We start from the raw sequence: 20,087 nt of genomic DNA, 5'->3' as shown, positions 1-20,087 counted from the left end.
GATTATTGCGCACGTCTGCGGCACCAGAACAACACGTATATGTTCTGCATGTGCGCCTTTTACTAGAAAACGCATACATAGGTGATATTATGGACCGTAGCGCTTATCACGCAGCGCTGACCATGCAACGCTGGCACGAACAGGTGAGTGTTTCTAATGCTTTGCTAAAATGAGACGGTGGTGGCACCTACTCGTCGCCTTGCGTTCTACATCTTATCACCTCTGAGACCGGTGCGCACACCTGTCTCGGAGCCATGCGTTCCGTTTTTCAATAAAACTGACAGATGGCGCTAATGTCTCACATATGACGTGACTTGATGCGCTCGTTCACCTCCGCTACACGCTCGAGCCACTCTAACGCAGAGCCTTCAGAATACCATTCACCAATTTTCTTGCGCCGAACATCAAATAAATGTTTCGTTCACTCTCTCCACAAATAAGACTATCGTCTTTTGACGACATTTGCAGATTACATGCAGATATGGGGCCATTTTTTTCTGCCACTGTGCCACATTATTGGGCAAAGAAACAAAACTAAATGCGTTCATCGCTCCCCAGAAGATATTTGCTTGAAAGGTTTTAGTTTACTGGAGGTGAAGTACGATCCTAGCTTTGCAGCTGCGCAACTTTCTGGAGCTACGTGTATTAAAGTATTTTGGACACTTTGCCGTGCTTGTTAATTTAATCATCTTTTGTAGTGGGATAATTATGCATTTTCTTTATATGTTTGGTTAATCTTTCATTATGTGTACAATAGTTTAACTAGTGGTGCCTTACAACTCTTACTAGTTATGCAGTCTGCGTAAGTTGCGCGTAACAGGGAAGTGGGAGGGGGGGGGGTTCGTAGACTATCGCAACTGCATGACTGGCGAATATAAAGCTATTTTTATTTTTCCGTGCACTGAACAAACCACTGTTCAATAGGAAAAATACAATGAAATGCCTCGCTTGTTTTACTGGAAGAAAACCTCCAATATAACCGCATATTTCCTCAGGGATTGTACCACCTAACACAAATAACGGCTAGCGGGAGACAAACTATATAAAACGGAACTAAAAAGACAACATGAAAATTTGAACAAAGCTACAATTTACCTTGATGTTTGCTAAATGCAGCATCGGACAAATGCTGCTTCACAAGTGCTATGAAACAGTGCTACATTGGCCCTGAACGGCCTTTCTGACTGCTTGAAAATTTCTCAAATTTCTTTCGGGTTGCTCTAAACTTGCGGAAAGTGTCTGCCTGAATCCCTCAAGCCCGCAACAAAGGGCACTTTTGCCTGCTCCCAGGACTGCTACCAAACCCTCGTACTATGTTCAAACACTGCTCCCTGCAAAGTGACTTTGTGATGGAAGCAGGAGTGCTCACATTGTCAATGGAAGGTCGCAGGTTCGGATTTTACTGGTGCCGAGTTATCGTCCACTTTCTTCACATTTACGATTGCTTCTATTACCATCCTCTATACTTCTTTTGGCATCATTGTCTGTTACTTCTCATCGATTTCTGTGAAAGGAAGTTTAGCTTTGCTTTTCAAGCATAAATTTCCGATTGGCGAATATTATGCCGGTATCAGCCACTTTATCAGAGACGTGGGGAGCAGCACACAAACCACGTTGAAATTTAGAAGGGATATGATATGGTTGCGGCAGGTTGCAGTTGATTAGTGTAAAGCACTACAGCTGATCTGGAGGCATGCGGTCGATCCTGCCATATAGGGGCACTGGAACAGTTTTTCACACCAGACTTCTATGCCGCTTTGTTAGGTCTGGGTAGAGATGCTTGAAAAAGTATTCCGTAATACTTTTTCAAGTAATACATTAAGAAAAAAGTATCCCAAAATACAGTTAAGGGAATAGATACAAGAATACGAAAAATGAAATAGTTTTTTTTTATTCCGGAGGCGTAGGTGCTCTGCTAAAACAATAATTAGGTCACGATAATACAGTGTATTAGATGCAAAGCAGCTCTTTGACTAGCCTGTGTAACGCTGTCCCTGCGTCTGCACCGCGCTCCCCTGGCCGAAGGTGTTGGGGCAGTGCCAAGTAGGTCACGCCTTCGCTGGAAGTGCGCGCGTGTTGACGTCACTCTATCTCTACCTTGTTGCTACTCGCCGTGTGTCGTCTCTCTCACTTCACCCTCTCCACCACTCGCAACGTTCAAGCACACATCCAGCAAGCAGTCTTCGCGATGAAACTTACAGGAAAGCCAACCCGTCTCCCGTGTCTTTACATTTCAAACAAACGTTCACTCGAGTAAACGCTACACGGAGTTTCGCCTCAAAGCGTTCTTTCAGCATCTGCGTGGACGCCCGTTTCAACCGGGTAAACGCCGTGCACACCGCTGCTGCTTCGCATCCCATCAAGGTTCTCTTCGGGGAGGTGGACTATAATTTTTAATGTTCCAAAGCATTGAAGCATGCAAGTCGAGAATATCGCTCGAATCTCTAGCGAGTGGCACTCCACCAAAAGAAAGCATACATTTAGGTATTCTAGACTCTGTGTCCGTTGGGCAGAAGGTTGGGCCTTAAAACAAGACTAGTGAATTCTCAAAATTACCTTTCGCACGAAAAAAGAAATTAGGGGTGCGATGCCTCTTTGGAGAAAGTTGCTTTCATAGGTGCAGGGTGACTATACTAGGGTAGCTAGAATGGGGAGGTGGGAGAAGTGGCAGCAGAAACTGGTTCCTCAGTTGCACCGATGCCGCTTAGGGTGCTGTACGCAGGGGCGCGTGGTGTCTATCAGATTATATATAGTGCAGCCGAACTTGAATACAGTGAATATGGCTCACGCAGTTTTTTACAAGCAACACTTTCAAGCACTAATTGTATTTTTTCTCTTAGTGACTCCACTAATGAAGTGTACACTTACTGTTCTCCTTTAAAGAGCGTTCATATGCATTATCATGCTAGCAAGCAGCATATGGAAAAGTAGTGCGCATACTCGAGTAACATCGCTCATGGCATCACGTGCACTTTAGCAGTTCTTTTTTTTAACTTTTTGTGCAGTCTCACTAATTTTAACTATGCATCGCTGCAAGCTATTCAAGACATTGCTTATTTTCAGTGCTTATTCACTTATTCAAAAGAACGTAGTTTTAAAAAGACACATTCGTCCAAAAACAAGTTTATTGAGCTCTGCAGGGGAAAAATTATCGACAATACACGGGGCTTAGCCCGCTTGGCTTTCTTTTCCTCATCCTTCTGGTTCAGTTCTTTCAAAAAGAAGTGTACATGTGTAAGGTAACAAAAGCACAGAATAGAGTCAATGTAATAGCATGCTCGTTGCAGCCAACCTGTGGTGTTAGTCAAATCTTTTTGCACATGTCTGTAACAGATCGAGCATGGAGGTGAACATTGCTGGAAAACAGAGCGAGTTTGTTTTCAAGCGACTGGATGAGATCATACAGTGTGCCTGATAAATAGAGAAGTTCACGAAGGTCTCTGTAACAGAGGTGGTGCCAGGGCTCCCCCCCCCCTATTTTTGCCTGCCCCCTTGTTGCCCCTCCTCACGAGGGAACACACACACACTCATATATATATATATATATATATATATATATATATATATATATATATATATATATATATATATATATATATATATATATATATATATATATAGTCTCATCTAGCGTGCCGTCACCTCACCTGATGAGGAAACTCAATTGTGGCTCTCTATCAACCCCCCCTTCAGCTAAAGAATCCTGGTGCCACGTGCCGTCACCTCACCTGATGAGGAAACTCAATTGTGGCTCTCTATCACCCCCCCCCCTTCAGCTAAAGAATCCTCGTGCTGCGTGCCGTCACCTCACCTGATGAGGAAACTCAATTGTGGCTCTCTATCACCCCCCCCCCCTTCAGCTAAAGAATCCTGGTGCCGCGTGCCGTCACCTCACCTGATGAGGAAACTCAATTGTGGCTCTCTATCATCCCCCCCTTCAGCTAAAGAATCCTGGTGCCGCGTGCCGTCACCTCACCTGATGAGGAAACTCAATTGTGGCTCTCTATCACCCCCCCCCCCCACTTCAGCTAAAGAATCCTGGTGCCGCGTGCCGTCACCTCACCTGATGAGGAAACTCAATTGTGGCTCTCTATCACCCCCCCCCCCCCCTTCAGCTAAAGAATCCTGGTGCCGCTTCTGCAATGTGAACAGGCACCTGCTGGCAGATCTTGAGTCACATTTTCTTCGGTGATGAGGCAACTTGATCAGCACTGGTCACAAGTTATTTGAAGGATCAGTTTTCTTGCCACATATCCCGACCTGTAATACACCAAACAGGCATCACTTTTTTTGAACTTCTTTCTACTTCATCTGATGGAACATCTGTGCAGGCTCCAACATCCATACACTCACTGCGGTCAGGAAGCAGCTGTTCTACAGACTGTGGAGACTCCAGCATACCATCAGACACGTTACCACCTTTCGGGCTTTTTGCCAAGCTGCAGAAACTGATATACCTATAAGTAGACAAACAGCAGTTGTTTATACAATCGTTATAATGTAGGTTATAGGGTATATAATAAATTTGAAAACACATGACGTATAAGGACGGCTCCTGGGGACTATAAAAGTTAAATGGGACAAATAGCAGCTGTCAAACTATTCTTGTATGATCAATGTGAGTACGCGAGACTTGACAGCCGCATTAAATCTATTAATGATCATATATCAGTGTTTCCGCACCCCTGTATCTAAGGCACGCACGTGCGATTTTATGTGTCATACTGAAGGCATTGTCATGATTTCGAGAAACGTGAGGCTTTCTGATATTCGATCAGTGCAAGCGAATCTAGCTCCTTAAAGCGCTAATCAACACCGAACATCCGGTGCATTTGCAGATCCTGTTTTTTTTTGTTTTTTTTTTGTTAATTTGATATTGGGAGTGTCCGAGTAGTGAAATTTCATCTCGAATCGAATTGCAGTCGAATAGTGCTGAATAGAGGCCAAATATATCAAATAAAGAATAAGATATTTCGTTCAATATTGAAAGAAAGGATAACGAAATGAAATCTGCTCAGAACTTCGCACAGATAGCGCAGTGAGTGACTGCTGCCATAAGACTACAATAGTATACGGTTCATCTGGCAGCACTCGTCTTCATTGGTCTCTATCCCGTATTCTCTCGTGCTCTGATCACTCGGGAAATGGAATACCAACTATAGCCTGTATTCCCACTTTACTTCGCTTGTGCTGGTCGTCATAATTGATTTGGGCCCAAAAATCTAGGACTGCCTGTTCTATCACAGCAGGGCTTTCATTATTTATTGATGTGTAGGGTTTGACGTCTCAAAAGCATCCAATGATTATGAGAGATGCCGTAGTGGAGGGCTCCGGAAATTTTGACCACATAGGGTTATTTAACGTGCACCCAAATCTGAGCACATGGGCCTACAGCATTTTCACCTCCATCGAAAATGCAGCAGTCGCAGCCGCGATTCGATTCCGATAGCTGCGTGTCAGCAGCCGAGTACCCTAGCCACTAGACGACCATAGTGGGGCACAGCAGCACTTTAGTTGAACATTGTAATGATGTGAATTTCTGAATGAGTGGTGCGTGGCACGGGCAAATGCAGAGCGTGACTGGAATTATTCAAAACTTCAAATAGCTGCTCGAAAATTGAATCAAATTATTCAAATAGGTATCTTTCGATTCGAAACTCCAATATTTGCGCGACTTTGAAAAATATAGTAAAATAAGGCGCACGCTGACAAAATATGACTTATCTTTCTCAACCATGAAACGGAATCGCGATTATTTCAACAAAAGCCTCTTCTACCAACATTGGCGCATGTATAACAGAGATTAGAGTAAATTTGAAAGCACTTAATCTCAGAGCATAACACACATGTGGTGTGTTATGCTCTCATTTGGCTGCATTGTTTCATATCAAGGTTCTTTATGTGTTTTGTGGTACACAAAAATGAATATGCTATTGAAGAGACTTATTCTAGTTCATATATGTAATCGAAGCAGCGCATGGATGTAAAAAAACTTGGAAGAATTATCTTTATCTTCATATATACGCTTGCATGCGGAAGACGGCCCGTATCAATCAATGTCGGTCTCTATGATCTTCTAGATTCACCGGAAGATTCGTATGAATAAATGCAAAATTCCGAAATATTATTAATTGAAGCGCTGACGTGAACAGACTGCTGCATATATACTAGCTTGAAGGCTTCATGCTAGAAAGCGTTTTGAGGTCCTTAAACTGTTCTAGGATGCCCTTTTTGTCGCATCCAACAATGAATATGCTTCTTTGACGGTACTCATACCTAAGTATTGGATGGAACTTCATTTATCCAAAGAATGAACTTATTCGCTCTATAAAGAACTACAATTAAGGAGCGCTTTATGGGTCTTAATGCATGGTGAGCAAGAACAAAATGCACACAGCTCCACTACGCTCGCTAATAGACTACCTTGCAAAGGTATGAAATTGTCGGTATGAAGGCAATCAATGAATGTACTCTTTCGCACGTAAATCTATGGTTTGATTACGTGGTGTATGACCGACACAGTTTACCGCCAGCCCCACCCCGATGGTCTAGTGGCTTAGGTACTCGACTGCTGACCCGCAGGTCGCGGAATCAAATCCCGGCTGCCCCGGCTGCATTGTCGATGGAGGCAAGAATGCTGTGGGCCCGTGTGCTGAGATTTAGGAGCACGTTAAAGAACCCCAGGGGGTCAAAATTTTCTGAGCCTTCCACTACGGCGTCTCTTATGATCATATGGTAGATTTGGAACGTTAAGTCCCACATATCAATCAATCACACTTTACCACCATGTAATGGTGTAGCCGCCTAGTAATAGCGCCTCTTGTAGGGTGTAGATCGTTCGCTACTCCATCAATAGTACATATTATAAGCATCCAGCTCCAGTTTATGAATTGATCACTAAATGGCGTTGTGTCTATAAGTAAAATTGTACCTAAGATCACTAGGTGGCGGTAAAGGGTTCTTATAGTTAGGGTGCCTGAATGGTTTCCCTTGCCCGCTGCTCCGTGCAGGAATAGTGTACTAGAATATGGGGTAGTCTGTTCAGGGAAGAGCCGTGCCTGACGCATTTGGTGTCGCCAGCCGCAACATGGAGTCACCTTAGCATGGGCTGTCACCTCACGCTTTGCCTTTTATGCACTTCTGTGCTTTGATATTAGTATTAGCAAGTTTAACGTCCTATACAACCACAATACGATTATGAGAGACGCCGTACAGGAGTGCCTCGGAAATTCAGCCACCTGGTGTACCATAACGTGCACCTAAATCTAGGTACACGCACCTCAGTATTTGCGCCTCCGCCGAAAGTGCAGCCGCCGCGGCCGGGATTCCATCTCGTGATATGCGCTTGCATACATAATTGCTGACACGTCCGCGAAAAGCTTTCTAATGTGTTTGTTTGTTATGCATTCAAAACAGAACGAAATGTCAAAACTACAACACATGGTTTAAATGCAGGTATTAACAAACGACGGCGAAGCAGCCATCCCTGGCTAAACTGCCTGCAGTTTTTATACCTCGGTTGGTGAACAAATAAAAAATTAGGAAGATTGAGGCATCGAAGGGGCATCTCTAAACCGGAAAGTTTCTGGTTAAATTACTGCTATATCGAGTCGTAGTCTGCACACTGCGACAACTTCGACTTCCTTCGTTACGCGCGCGGCAGCGTTCTTGTCGATTTATAGTTGCGTCATGCAATTTTAATTATGTTGCTAAGGTGACAAAACTGCCATTTGATTTAGAGGCACGCCGTAGCTGAACCCTTGGGAATAATTTTGACAATCTTGGGTCTTTAAACGATTACGCACCCGCCAAAATACTGCTGCTGTGGCCGGGATATTGCACTGTACAGTCAAAAGAAAACATCACTTGGCACCACTGTCAGACTGTAAGAAGAAACCCTTTATTTACGAGCGCGCACACTGCAGTGAGCAGTGACACCGATCAAATTTGACGCCATTCCGTGGAATTATCAGTTCACGATTACTTCATCACGGTGCACCTTTATGAACAATGACTGATTTTCGCCTGCAGCTTTTTTTTTCGTTTTGCCTCTCGACACTCGTTGATACTCTTCACAAAAAATTAAGTCGTGACAGCACGTCAATTACCGCTCTCTTTGACACGAAATGCGGTGCGATCGAGCTCATATAAATTCAAGGTAAACAAAGCCTGAGTAAGCGTTCCAGCGAAGCTGCAGTTCTTGTAGTGTTCGCCACCTCGGGTTCGTAGTCAGCAGGAAGGTCCATCGATGAATCTTAATCAGTAGCCTCACCGTCAACACAGGGTGCTGCAGTTTTCTTTGAGATGGTAGATTCGACTGCCGAGTTCTTCCGCTTTCTCGGAGGTCTTGAATGCGGCGCTTTCTTCGATAAGTAGCTTGGAGCGTTAGGTAGTAACATAGGCACAGCGTCCGGCGTTAGCTCTGGTCTCCTACGTGATACGCGAACTTCTTCGTCGTTTATAACGTGCACGTACTCTCCGTGAACACATGAAGGCTCGAAGTGTAGCTTACATACAGAGCATCTTCCGTTCAAGGTCCCATCCTTTCAATGAAAATTCTTTTCCCAAACCTTCTTCCGTGCTTTTCTTTGGGTGCAGCGAAAAGCGATGGCTGCTCACTTTTTTTTCCAATTGTATACCCTTGTGGGCAACTGTGGGCGCAGGTTAGCCAGATGAGGACAGAGGACGTTCGAGGACAACGAGAGACTTTTATATACACGAAGACGGACAAAGGAATACACACAACATAAACTCACACATATATACATGCGTTCACGGTCCTACGCGTGAGGGAGTTAATGTTCTTGTTCGTCCACTCACATTCTACTCTTGGGGCGTGAACGTTGTGCTTGACCTTGAGCTCTCTGGTAGTCAGGAGGTGGTGTGCCTTGTGCTTGCGGAGTTCGTACCGAGGCGGGGCCCGGTCTAGAAGATAACCGCCAGGGCCATCCCAGTACGGTGGTCAACGCCTGGGCTTGCCTGTACACCACCGAGAACAGCGTATCGCTGACTGCCGCGAACAGACCTGGGACAGCGTCTCGCTCCGAGACCAGAACAGCAGCTGGCCGTGACGAACGCCGCTTCAGACCAACGTGGGTGGCGAGGTGGGGCGACGCCCAGTCCAGGACGCACCCGAGGACTTCAACACCGAGACGAGGCCCGGACACGGAGGGTCAGAACGAGCAGCCGGGGCGTGGCCCGAACTTGTCCTTGCTCTCTGCTCTCTGGGGTTAGCCGAGCTGTCCCCGTGGCTTGGGAGCTTTTCACGTGGTACGCGCACGAGTACGCGCATAGGCGCGCTCATAGTTTTAGCGCTATCACCATCATGATGATTCCCGCGCACCTTGAAATACTAAATCGGCTCCGCACACCGATTTTCTACGTCCAATCATGACGCACACTCTCCAGGGCAGCGTTTTTTACCACATCTTCCCCCCAGTTCAAGAACAGCGAAACGGTGGGGTAAAAAGGGTAGGCATGTTCATAGAGTAGACTGGAATGTCCAAGTGTCTTGCCGGCACCACAGGGCACTGTAATATACACTCAAAGATTTACCGGCATAAAAGCGCACTTTGGCAGCGGTATACTTTATCATCGCCCATCCACATCGACGGATGACAGTGAAAAAAATAATAATAAAAAAGGCAAAAATATGTGACAAGATTGTGCCACACCTCAAAGAATCTGTACACTTTTCAAGTGTAACTCGACTTTATGTGCCTTGAAATAACATTTCAGCTCTTAGGTTGCCATATTAAAAACATACAGCTGGTTTCACTTAGCTGACAATTATTCTCGGTGACTGTGATTGTTCGTGGACCCAGGAACTCGGACGCGCAGAGCCGCGACCGTGAACACAGAAAATAAATTATCAAGTAAGACGGAGCACAACTGAAAGACATAGACAACTGACACAATACGCATAAACTGAACACATTCAACGATGATAATGTTTTGTCTTTGACGGTGTACCAAGGGCGTCCACACACGGAATGCACGGCACCGCACGCTCGTGACCCGATGCCTAGGCCAATGACCACTCACTCATGCCGTTGCGGGGAACACAGGCACCGGGCAGCACGATGAATTCGTCGAGTCAAGCTTGGAAGCATCGACGCCCAGTAAGTCGGGCAAACATTATGTCAGCGCGGGGAATTGGTTCCGCATGCAGTTCGAAGTCCATTGTCGTGTCGCAGTTCAGTTCAAAATCGGTCAACCAGGTTTGTATTCTTTCTCCTTTTCTTCCATGTACTAGCGCAGAACCAGAGCTCTTTCTTCCTATGTGCTTCTGCGTACCGCGGTGGCTTCTCGATGTTCATATAGATGGAGCAGTATTCAATCCAAACATTTGGGTCCGAGCGCCAAGCTACGCAGTCCAAAGCACGCCACATCTTTCGGTTGTCTTGAAGTTGGTGCGCCTCCGCACGGTACGGAGTACCATGTTGTGGGCTCACAGCGTTCCTACCTCCACTACTACGTTTGGAGTTCCAGCCCCTCTTGCTCGAATTATGGTCATCTTCTGGCTCTGTTTTAGGTTTTTTCAATGCCACTCGCTTTTCGTTGGGCTCCGAAGCAAGAGTCTCAGATGCGCATGACGTGCTCTTTGTATGGCCGAGAGGTTTCAGCTGACCACTGCAGAGGCCATGCTGCTCTATATTTCCGTCACCTTCAATGTCATCATATGTCTGCTTAACACATTCATTTGCAGATCGTGTACCCAGAGCTACATCATCACGTTCTCCGACATGCACTTTTTTGAGTGTACCTGACAGACTTGTGTCAGCATCATGGATAACTATCTCATCATTGAGAGGATAGACTTGGTCCTCTTCATTAACCTCCTTAAGCGCTACCCTAGTTGCAATCTCTCGGATTTCCAAGATAGCTGTGCTGATCTCAGACAACAGCTTCTCGCGTCCCTGTCGCAAACGCACACGCTCATTGTCATTTTTGCACATGTACCGCAGTTCAAAATCAATCCTCCTATGTTCCTCTTCGAGGTCTTCTTGCAACATTCGCTCTAAGTCGGCGCAAGACCACCCGACCTCCTCTCCAATACAAAGCAGTCTCTGCACGTTAACAGGCATCCTGTGCGCGACCGATTCTCAACTGAAAGATGTTAAGTGCCGATCCTGTTAGACCCATGTCCGTTCCGATCGCGTGCAATTTCTCTAAATCCATCGGTTCGTCCCGCCCGTCTGACTCTCGGCAAGAAGGTAAGGCTGATCTATCCTGGCAGGCTCGCCAAAATTTGTGTGCAACTGTGGGCGCAGGTTAGCCAGATGAGGACAGAGGACGTTCGAGGACAACGAGAGACTTTTATATACACGAACACGGACAAAGGGATACACACAACATAAACTCACACATATATACACGCGTTCACGGTCCTACGCGGAAGGGAGTTAATGTTCTTGTTCGTCCACTCACATTCTACTCTTGGGGCGTGAACGTTGTGCTTGACCTTGAGCTCTCTGGTAGTCAGGAGGCGGTGTGCCTTGTGCTTGCGGAGTTCGTACCGAGGCGGGGCCCGGTCTAGAAGATAACCGCCAGGGCCATCCCAGTACGGTGGTCAACGCCTGGGCTTACCTGTACACCACCGAGAACAGCGTACCGCCCGTCTGCCGCGAACAGACCTGGGACAGCGTCTCGCTCCGAGACCAGAACAGCAGCTGAGACCTGGGACAGCGTCTCGCTCCGGGACCAGAACAGCAGCTGGCCGTGACGAACGTCGCTTCAGACCAACGTGGGTGGTGAGGTGGGGCGATGCCTAGTCCAGGACGCACCCGAGGACTTCAACGCCGAGACGAAGCCCGGACACGGAGGGTCAGAACGAGCAGCCGGAGCGTGGCCCGAACTTGTCCTTGCTCTCTGCTCTCTGGGGTTAGCCGAGCTGTCCCCGTGGCTCGGGAGCTTTTCACGTGGTACGCGCACGAGCACGCGCATAGGCGCGCTCATAGTTTTAGCGCTATCACCCTCATGATGATTCCCGCGCACCTTTAAATACTAAATCGGCTCCGCACACCGATTTTCTACGTCAAATCATGACGCACACTCTCCAGGGCAGCGTTTTTTGCCACAACCCTGTTTCGCACTTAGGTGCAAAGCAGTGTCGTTGCCACCGATGGCTCTACATTGCCTCACTGTCGCGTGGTCAGCAAAAACATTGCCAGAAAAACTTTCGTCAAGCGGGCGCGAACACAAGCAACAGGTCACTGAACAGCACCCGAGAAGGCAGAGCGGCGCGGAGCTGACAATCCTGCCTGGATGGATGGATGGATGGATGGATGGATGGATGAATGTGGCTGTACGCTTTAGATCGGGCGGCGGCTAACGCCACCTAGCCGTAATACCTAGCGAACAACCATTAGATTTATCTTTTTTTTTCTTTAAATAGGGAGGATGGGGATTCGTACTTTGCAGTGAAGGGTTTAATTTTCACTCGTGCCTTGACTTTAGCCACCAATTAGATAACCTCCTTCTAGTTAAGTCTACCCGCTTAAAGTCTATTTTGCCCTTCCTGTCTCTAAACCCCAGTGCTTTGAAAAACTCTGCGCCATCATCGTGAACTATAGGGTGAAGCCCTTTACAGAACATTATCAAGTGTTCGACAGTTTCTTCATCCTCTCCACACGCACGGCATACTGTGTCTACCCCTTCGTATTTGGCCCGATATGTCTTGGTTCGCAATACTTCCGTCCTGGCCTCAAACAGTAGAGCCCATGCTACGGCAGCGTCGCCTTGAGAACCGGTTTTTTGTCCACGTGTGCCGCTTCACGCGATGCATGGCGAGAGAGGGTGCCTCAACACACTACCCCATACTCGAGTACACTATAGTGCAGGATGGGGACATTGTTTGACACGGTTGGGGTGGTTAGACCTAACGGGGTGCTCACCGCCACGACCGTTTTTTTTTTCCAACGATCGCCGCCATGGCAGATATCACTTCTCAAGTTCTCATATAGCGACGCGGGCGAAGAAGGAGCTGTGGCCGCTCAGTCACTTCTATTTTTAGTAAAAGTTCTGGGTGTTGCGTGCCCATGTGCATGAACAACTCCAGAAATGGTTGGAAACGCTATCATTTTCTGACAGAGCACAAAAAAAAGGCTGCAATGAATTGTGAAAATTAAGCGAGACAAGTGGTAGCCTACGAAGTCCTCATGTGTATGCAGTGTCAGTACACGACACTTGTTTTTCTCTCGTCGAAAACTTTTAAACGTATTTTTACAAATATGTATGCGTGTCTGTGGGTCACATTGTCTGTGCTGTAAATGCTTGACGTCTAAGTTGCAGCTTTTATTTTGCGATCTCTAAACGCACGGCCATGGAAACATATGAGGCGTGGCCGCAGTATTTGAGGCTGCTAGCAATTATCAGGCCCTATAACTCTAAACGAAACAGGCTGCTTGTTTGTAAATTGCGCATTCACCGAAAATTATTTTTCATCTCTTAATTGCAAGTCGCGAAATTCATTAAAAGCTGTGTGATATACTCTAATGTTTTTTATGCTAGGCTAAGCACGAAAATTCATGGTTTAAAACGGACTTACAGGCACACGGAAGCAAGACATGCGCTGGGGCAAACCTTCCATGACCGCCGAACTTGCCCAGTCTCTTATAAATTTCATCATCACTGTTTTCTTTCAGAACACCTAATTGTTTGATTAAAGTATTTTGTGTTTATAGTGAACTGACATACCTCCATTTCCTTCCTTCATCATCCTCCTTCTCGTTGAGTTCATAGACACTTTTCTCATTCTGAATAGAATATCACACACACCGTTAAAAGCAGCGTTGTGATCTTCAAGCTGAGTAATGTTACAGTCTTCGCAAGACTTTTATGGTAAGTTAACATTATTGTTGTCGAAGCAATACTGACACAGCGTCAGAGAGCTGGAATGTGATAGTGATACTTCTCGGCTGATTAGATTGCGTGCTTAGATATATCTATGAAAATTTCAAAAGCACAACAGGTATACGGCATCAATAACATCGTTATTACTCCATTTCATCTTGTATTTTTCAATAGATTAGTAACACTTTTTTTTCAGTTGTCGTAAAAAAATGAGAGATTCAGTGCATGTTAACGCTGTTTAGCTATCTCCGCCAGCTATAAGAGAAAAATAACGAAGTACCAAATATGAATCTCATTTTCTCAAGATTATTCAGAGCTGCGATGGCACGCAAGGCGGTGAAAAAAAAAGCAAGATGAAGTAAGTTCCACGCGTACAATGAGAACACTATCAAGCGGCTGGCACACTCCACGGCCACTGATGAGTGCGGTGAGTATAGGTAACAGGAAATGGCGTGCGACTCCTGAATTATTGAAGATTCATCCTGTAAACAGTCTCCAAGCACAGACACCTTTTTCAGACTGTCTTTTATAGCGCGAAATGCCCGTGGTCGCAATAAACTCTTCTCAAACTTCTCTCATACGCGTGCGCAGGCAGTGTGCTCCGTTGGGGGTGAGACATGTAATGGCGGACGCAGTGGCAGACGACGTCGTTGTCCCTACTCTGTGCGGAGGGGTGGGCGAGAGAAAACCATTCATGCACCCTACTTATAGTTGACCATGGCGGAATTTGGTGCCCTTCTCCTCTTCCAACAACTACCACCACTACCATGGAGGAAGGATTCGTAGTTGGTGATTACGGGGAGGGGGGGGGGTAAGACGGATGGGTGGACTCTTCGCCCCGCTCATCATTCACTGCGTGGATATGCTGTTTTTTTCGGAGGGGGCCCACTTGTTGGAGACCTTCCAAACCCCGCGTATTCGTTACATATTCTCGGTGAAACAGCCCCTTCATTTTTTAGGGTGGAGGGGAGAGGAGGTTCGGTATGCCCTCCCCCCTTGACGCGACGACGAAAAGCTCACGGTGATGTTGCGACTACGACGACTAGCAGTTGCCCGCCGTGGTCAACCATTGAAACTGAAAAAATAATATAGAACTAGTAGACGCGTCGCTGAATCTACTCTTGCTTTTTATCTTGGCACCCTCAAAGTCCCTAGATAAGAAAAATGGCAGATCCCACGTACAGTATATATGCGAAGCACGAATAAGGAAGGTTATGTCGCCCCGTCGCGGTGGTCTAGTGGCTAAGGTATTCGGCTGCTGACCCGCAGGTCGTGAGATGGAATCCCGGCTGCGGCGGCTGCATTTCCGATGGAGGCGGAAATGTTGTAGGCCCGTGTGCTCAGATATGGGTACATGTTAAAGAACCCCAGATGGTTTTGATTGATTGATTTCTGGGGTTTAACGTCCCAAAACCACCATTTGATTATGAGAGACGCCGTAGTGGAGGGCTCCGGAAATTTCGACCACCTGGGGTTCTTTAACGTGCGCCCAAATCTGAGCACACGGGCCTACAACATTTCCGCCTCCATCGGAAATGCAGCCGCCGCAGCCGGGAATCGAACCCGCGACCTGCGGGTCAGCAGCCGAGTACCTTAGCCACTAGACCACCGCGGCGGGGCAACCCCAGATGGTCGAAATTTCCGGAGCCCCAAGGAATTTATCACGCCATGTACGCCTACGACATCACCCTCTAGTGTGCGACAGCAGTGACGGTTACATTGAACAGAGATTACAGGAGGGGATTGACACAGTGAAACGGTATTTACAAGAAACAGGACTATCCTGCACGGCGGAGAAATACGAGCTACTGCTATATCGCCCTACACTTAGAGGTCGGCCACCCAAACAACATCCCCAAGCGCAGGCACACGCTGATATAAAACTCACTACAAGTGATGGTCATGCCATACCCACCATGGATAAAATCCTAGTGCTAGGTCTGATCATAGAAAGTAAGGGTACCAACGGAGAGACAGTTCGCAACATTGGAGCAAGAGTGTCTAACATGATGCGCCTCATTAGGCGCATTACCAATAAACACAAAGGCATGAAAGAGGCTAGCATCATTCGTTTGTTCTAATCCTTCGTTCTAAGTCACATCACCTATACGAAGGCGTACCACCGATCGATCACTGCGGAACAATCAAAACTCAACAGCCTAATTAGGAAAATTTACAAACAACCACTAGGTTTGCCTCAAAACACCAGCACCGAACTCCTCCTTCAACTTGGTTTACACAATACCCTTGAGGAACTTATTGAGGCGCAACAAATCTCCCAATTCGAGCGATTAGCCAAGACTAAGCCAGGCCACAGGATTCTATGAAATCTGGGTATTTCTTACCACAATCAACGCCAAGACCAACACGACATACCACGCACTATCCGTGCCAAGCTCACAGTACCACCGATACCAAGAAACATGCACCCTGAGCACAACAAGGGCCGATGTGTAAGTAGAGCCAGAGCCGTGTCAAAGATGTTTGGGCGCAACCACGAGGCAGTCTTTGTCGACGCAGCACGCTACCATGAACGTCAGCGCTTCGTGGCTGCTCTCGTCGACCACACACCACAATGCAGAAGCAGAGCGTCGATCATCACACGGAACGCAGAAACGGCCGAGGAAGTGGCTACCGCGATGGCCATAGCCCACACTAACGCCTCATGTGTAATCAGCGACTCGAAGACAGCCGTTCGAAACTACGCCAGCGACAGAATTTCCCCCGAGGCATTGCGGATTCTTAATACAGGCAAAGTTCACGAGGTGGACAAATAGGTGCACATCTTGTGGTTCCCTGCCCACACACCACTGGACAACGCGGAGGACAGTCCGAATGAAGTGGCGCACAACGTGGCTCGAGGTCTTACGTTCCGAGTAACGTCAGATGAAGCGGCCACCCAAACGCACCTTTCTGCGCCGGTGTGGGAATGGGACAATTGGCTCACTAAATTTAATGACATAATTCAACACTATCGACTGCAAAGGCGGGAATACCCTCCGCCTCACCCCAAGCTAAATCGGGTCCAGTCCGTTCAGTGGCGGCAGTTACAAACACGCACATACACGAACCCTGTCATCATGCACCACATATACCCCAACGTCTATAGTTCTAATCTATCCCAGTACTGTACCACCAGAGCCACTCTTGACCATATCCTATCGGAATGTCCAGCATTAGTAAGAAATTCGGGGGTCGTGGCCTTCAATGAAGACCTTCGGGCACATTGGCGGACTGCGCTGCTCAGTTCGGGCCTGGACAAGCAACTTTGGGGGATCCATCAGGCCAAGGAAGCGGCCGGGAGACACGATCTCTCCGTTGGCCCCTAGGTGGGAGCCCATCCCAGCAATCTGCCGGAAATTAATAAAGTCTCTCTCTCTCTCTCTGTCTCCCTCCACTACGGCGTCACTCATAATCATATCGTGGTTTTGAGACGTTAAACTTCTCAAATAAATCAATCAGGAAGGTTATGTCACTTTAAAATTAGCACAACGTTACGAGGTGGGTGGACGTGGTATACTATAAAAACAAGTAGGAATGTTATGCGCATTCACGTATCTAAATAAGATGCAAGTATTTTGTTTATAGACGCGTAACGACGCCAACACTAACGTTTGTAATACGAGCACCAGCTGCCAGCTGAGGTAGGCTCGTAAAATATGCCGTACATGACTTCCATGTCATGATTATGATGTTTGCGCCTAGAATTTGCGTTCGTCGGCCGTCCCTTACGTCACGTAATACCAAATATGGTATATGTTAAGCTAGCAAAACCGCCGCTAGCGCACTATGAGAGTAGCATGTAGTCATGTTTTACATGACCCGCGTGTCATGGTTATCACTTTTTTGACGTGTCATTTACCTTCATTGTCTATACACGTCACGTAATACCACATATTTTATATGTGAAGCTAGCAAAATGGTGTAAACTAAGCGAACAGAAATAAGGCCTGAACCTTAATTGTCGGCGCATCGTCATTCATTTCGGGTGTCGCACTGTGCCTGCACCTTGCGCTGCACAATTTCTTAACTTCGCGTGCACAGCCGTGAACCGATTCCGATTGGTGCAGTTGAATCGAACGGATCTCAAAGGTTGATTGATTGATTTGTGGGGTTTAACGTCCCAAAACCACCATTTGATTATGAGAGACGCCGTAGTGGAGGACTCCGGATCTCAAAGGTAGAATCATGGTGCATGTTCAGTGCAACACACGAGGTCTTCAACAAAGCTGGGTTGCAGTAAAATAACATAAAACGCTTTCGCTCTATTCAACGTACATCGCGCTATTCGTAATTGTGCAGTCTATGAAGTGAAGCTATGAAACATTTCACGCGAAGGCTTTCGTGCAACGCCGTCGACATACGTCGGCGCAGCTCAGCAAAGCGAGTTTATTTTTGTTGAAATGACAGGAGTGCGTTTAACGCGTGTCTAGTGGATGCCCGTTGTTACAAATATTTGTGCGTATGACCAGTTGGTGCCCCTTTCTCTAGAACGCGGCACACAGGAGCCGAAGTGCGCTGCTTTGGGATTTTTGTAGAACTCCTTTGTATTACTCTTAACTTGAAATGAGCGTGTTTTTTCAGAAAAAAAACTTGTTATTGCAGTTCTGCTAGTCTAGCGTTCGTACCAGTCTAGCCTTGGTTCTTCTTTTCATGTGCACAAGCCAGCTGTAATCACTCGTCTCTTCACGTCCTGTAGTCACTGACAGGATCTGCACCAAGGAGCGCGTTGTTGCGGACCGGGATCTACCGGACGCGTCCCCGCTGGCGTGGGTTGCTGAAACGTCAGGGTTACGTCGGATCCGGTCTCTTGTGGTAGTCTGGCGGAACGAACGTACAAGTTTAGGATGCGAACAAAACAAAACAAATAGGTTGATAGCACTATTTACACTTACAACATAGAGAGGTTAGGAGTTCAGCAAACCACGGGCGTGGTGGATGAACCGTCAAAACAAGGTTCAGAGTTACGTACAGCACTTTGCAGCGTCGTTTTAACCCCTGTTGGGCTTCTACTTTTTGATGGAAGTACCTATTACACCCAAGTCACTGCCCTCCAGGGCATCACACACGGTCACTGAATAGGGGTCGCATCTCCCAACGCAATGCTCCTCCGGCCCGAGTTTCACTGAGGAGAGGGTAAATGGGTTCCTTCCCGGAACAAGTTGACGGTTGCGTGGCTGCTGCTGTCTTTTCCTGAAAGGCCAATCAAGAAGTAGAGGCTTCAATTGCGTAGACACGACCTGCGCGGTCAGTCTGCTTCACCGCCTCGCTAAACAAGCCATCAGGAGGAAATGCTTGTAGGGAGTTTGGCTCATGGACCGTCTTCTAATACTTTGGTCGCTCCCCGCCGCTGGATGCTCGTTCTGAGAGAACTGGAGTTCCCGGCGTGGGAACGCTGCTCGGCTCTGCTTCTCATGAAAAGCATGGCGCCTACCGACGAGGGTCACAACAGCTTCCCCCTCGCCTGATGAGTCACGGAGTGTAACAGTCACCGCTGCTGCACGAAATGACGACGGAAGTGTCCGCAGTTGAATGTCAGGAACTCGCCTTCACCTGTCACATTGTCTAGGTAATAGCTGATCTTCAGCAACGTCTCTGAAACTCGACCACATGCACAAGCAAGCGCTCGACCCCCCTCTGAATAAACCAAGCCAAAAGAGGGATGACAAACCAATTTTCATTATCAGCCTAAACAAAAAGCTCACACTGAAAACTCTCAGGACTCACTTCCACTGAAAAACCCGACGTGCTACCTTACACATTTCACACAATAAGTTGCACGAAAAAAAAAACTAAAATATCAATTTTGATACATCATGAGCACCGCTAGATAGCTTACAAAGAGCGGCTGAGCGTGTCAGCGTTTCCATTCAATTTGCCCTTCTTATACTTATGGCGAATTTCATTGGGAGAGCAGGAGCACTCAAAAGCACGCTTGAAATGCTCTCTTCAGAGCCGGCGTGTTTCAGTGGTCGAACAGGTGCAGGCGCACTGTCATCCATTGGAAAAGCGAGAGAGTGAGCGAGAGTGCATTTGCTGCGCCGAGAGCAGGCAGGAGCAGTTTGCTGTGCTCTCGCCTGAAAAGCGGAGTAGGCACCGTACGACGAGTCACGTGGTCCTTGAACGTCACAGCCTCCAAACTTTTCTTCAGCCGTCAAGCGCAGCGGCAATGGTAGCAACCATGTGTAGTTTGACACCTCTGTCTTGACGAGAGATTCAAACATGGATGAACA

Source organism: Rhipicephalus microplus, chromosome X, assembly GCF_043290135.1.
Source record: "Rhipicephalus microplus isolate Deutch F79 chromosome X, USDA_Rmic, whole genome shotgun sequence".
Lineage (NCBI taxonomy): Eukaryota > Metazoa > Arthropoda > Arachnida > Ixodida > Ixodidae > Rhipicephalus > Rhipicephalus microplus.
Note: the sequence above shows the minus strand (reverse complement) of the source record.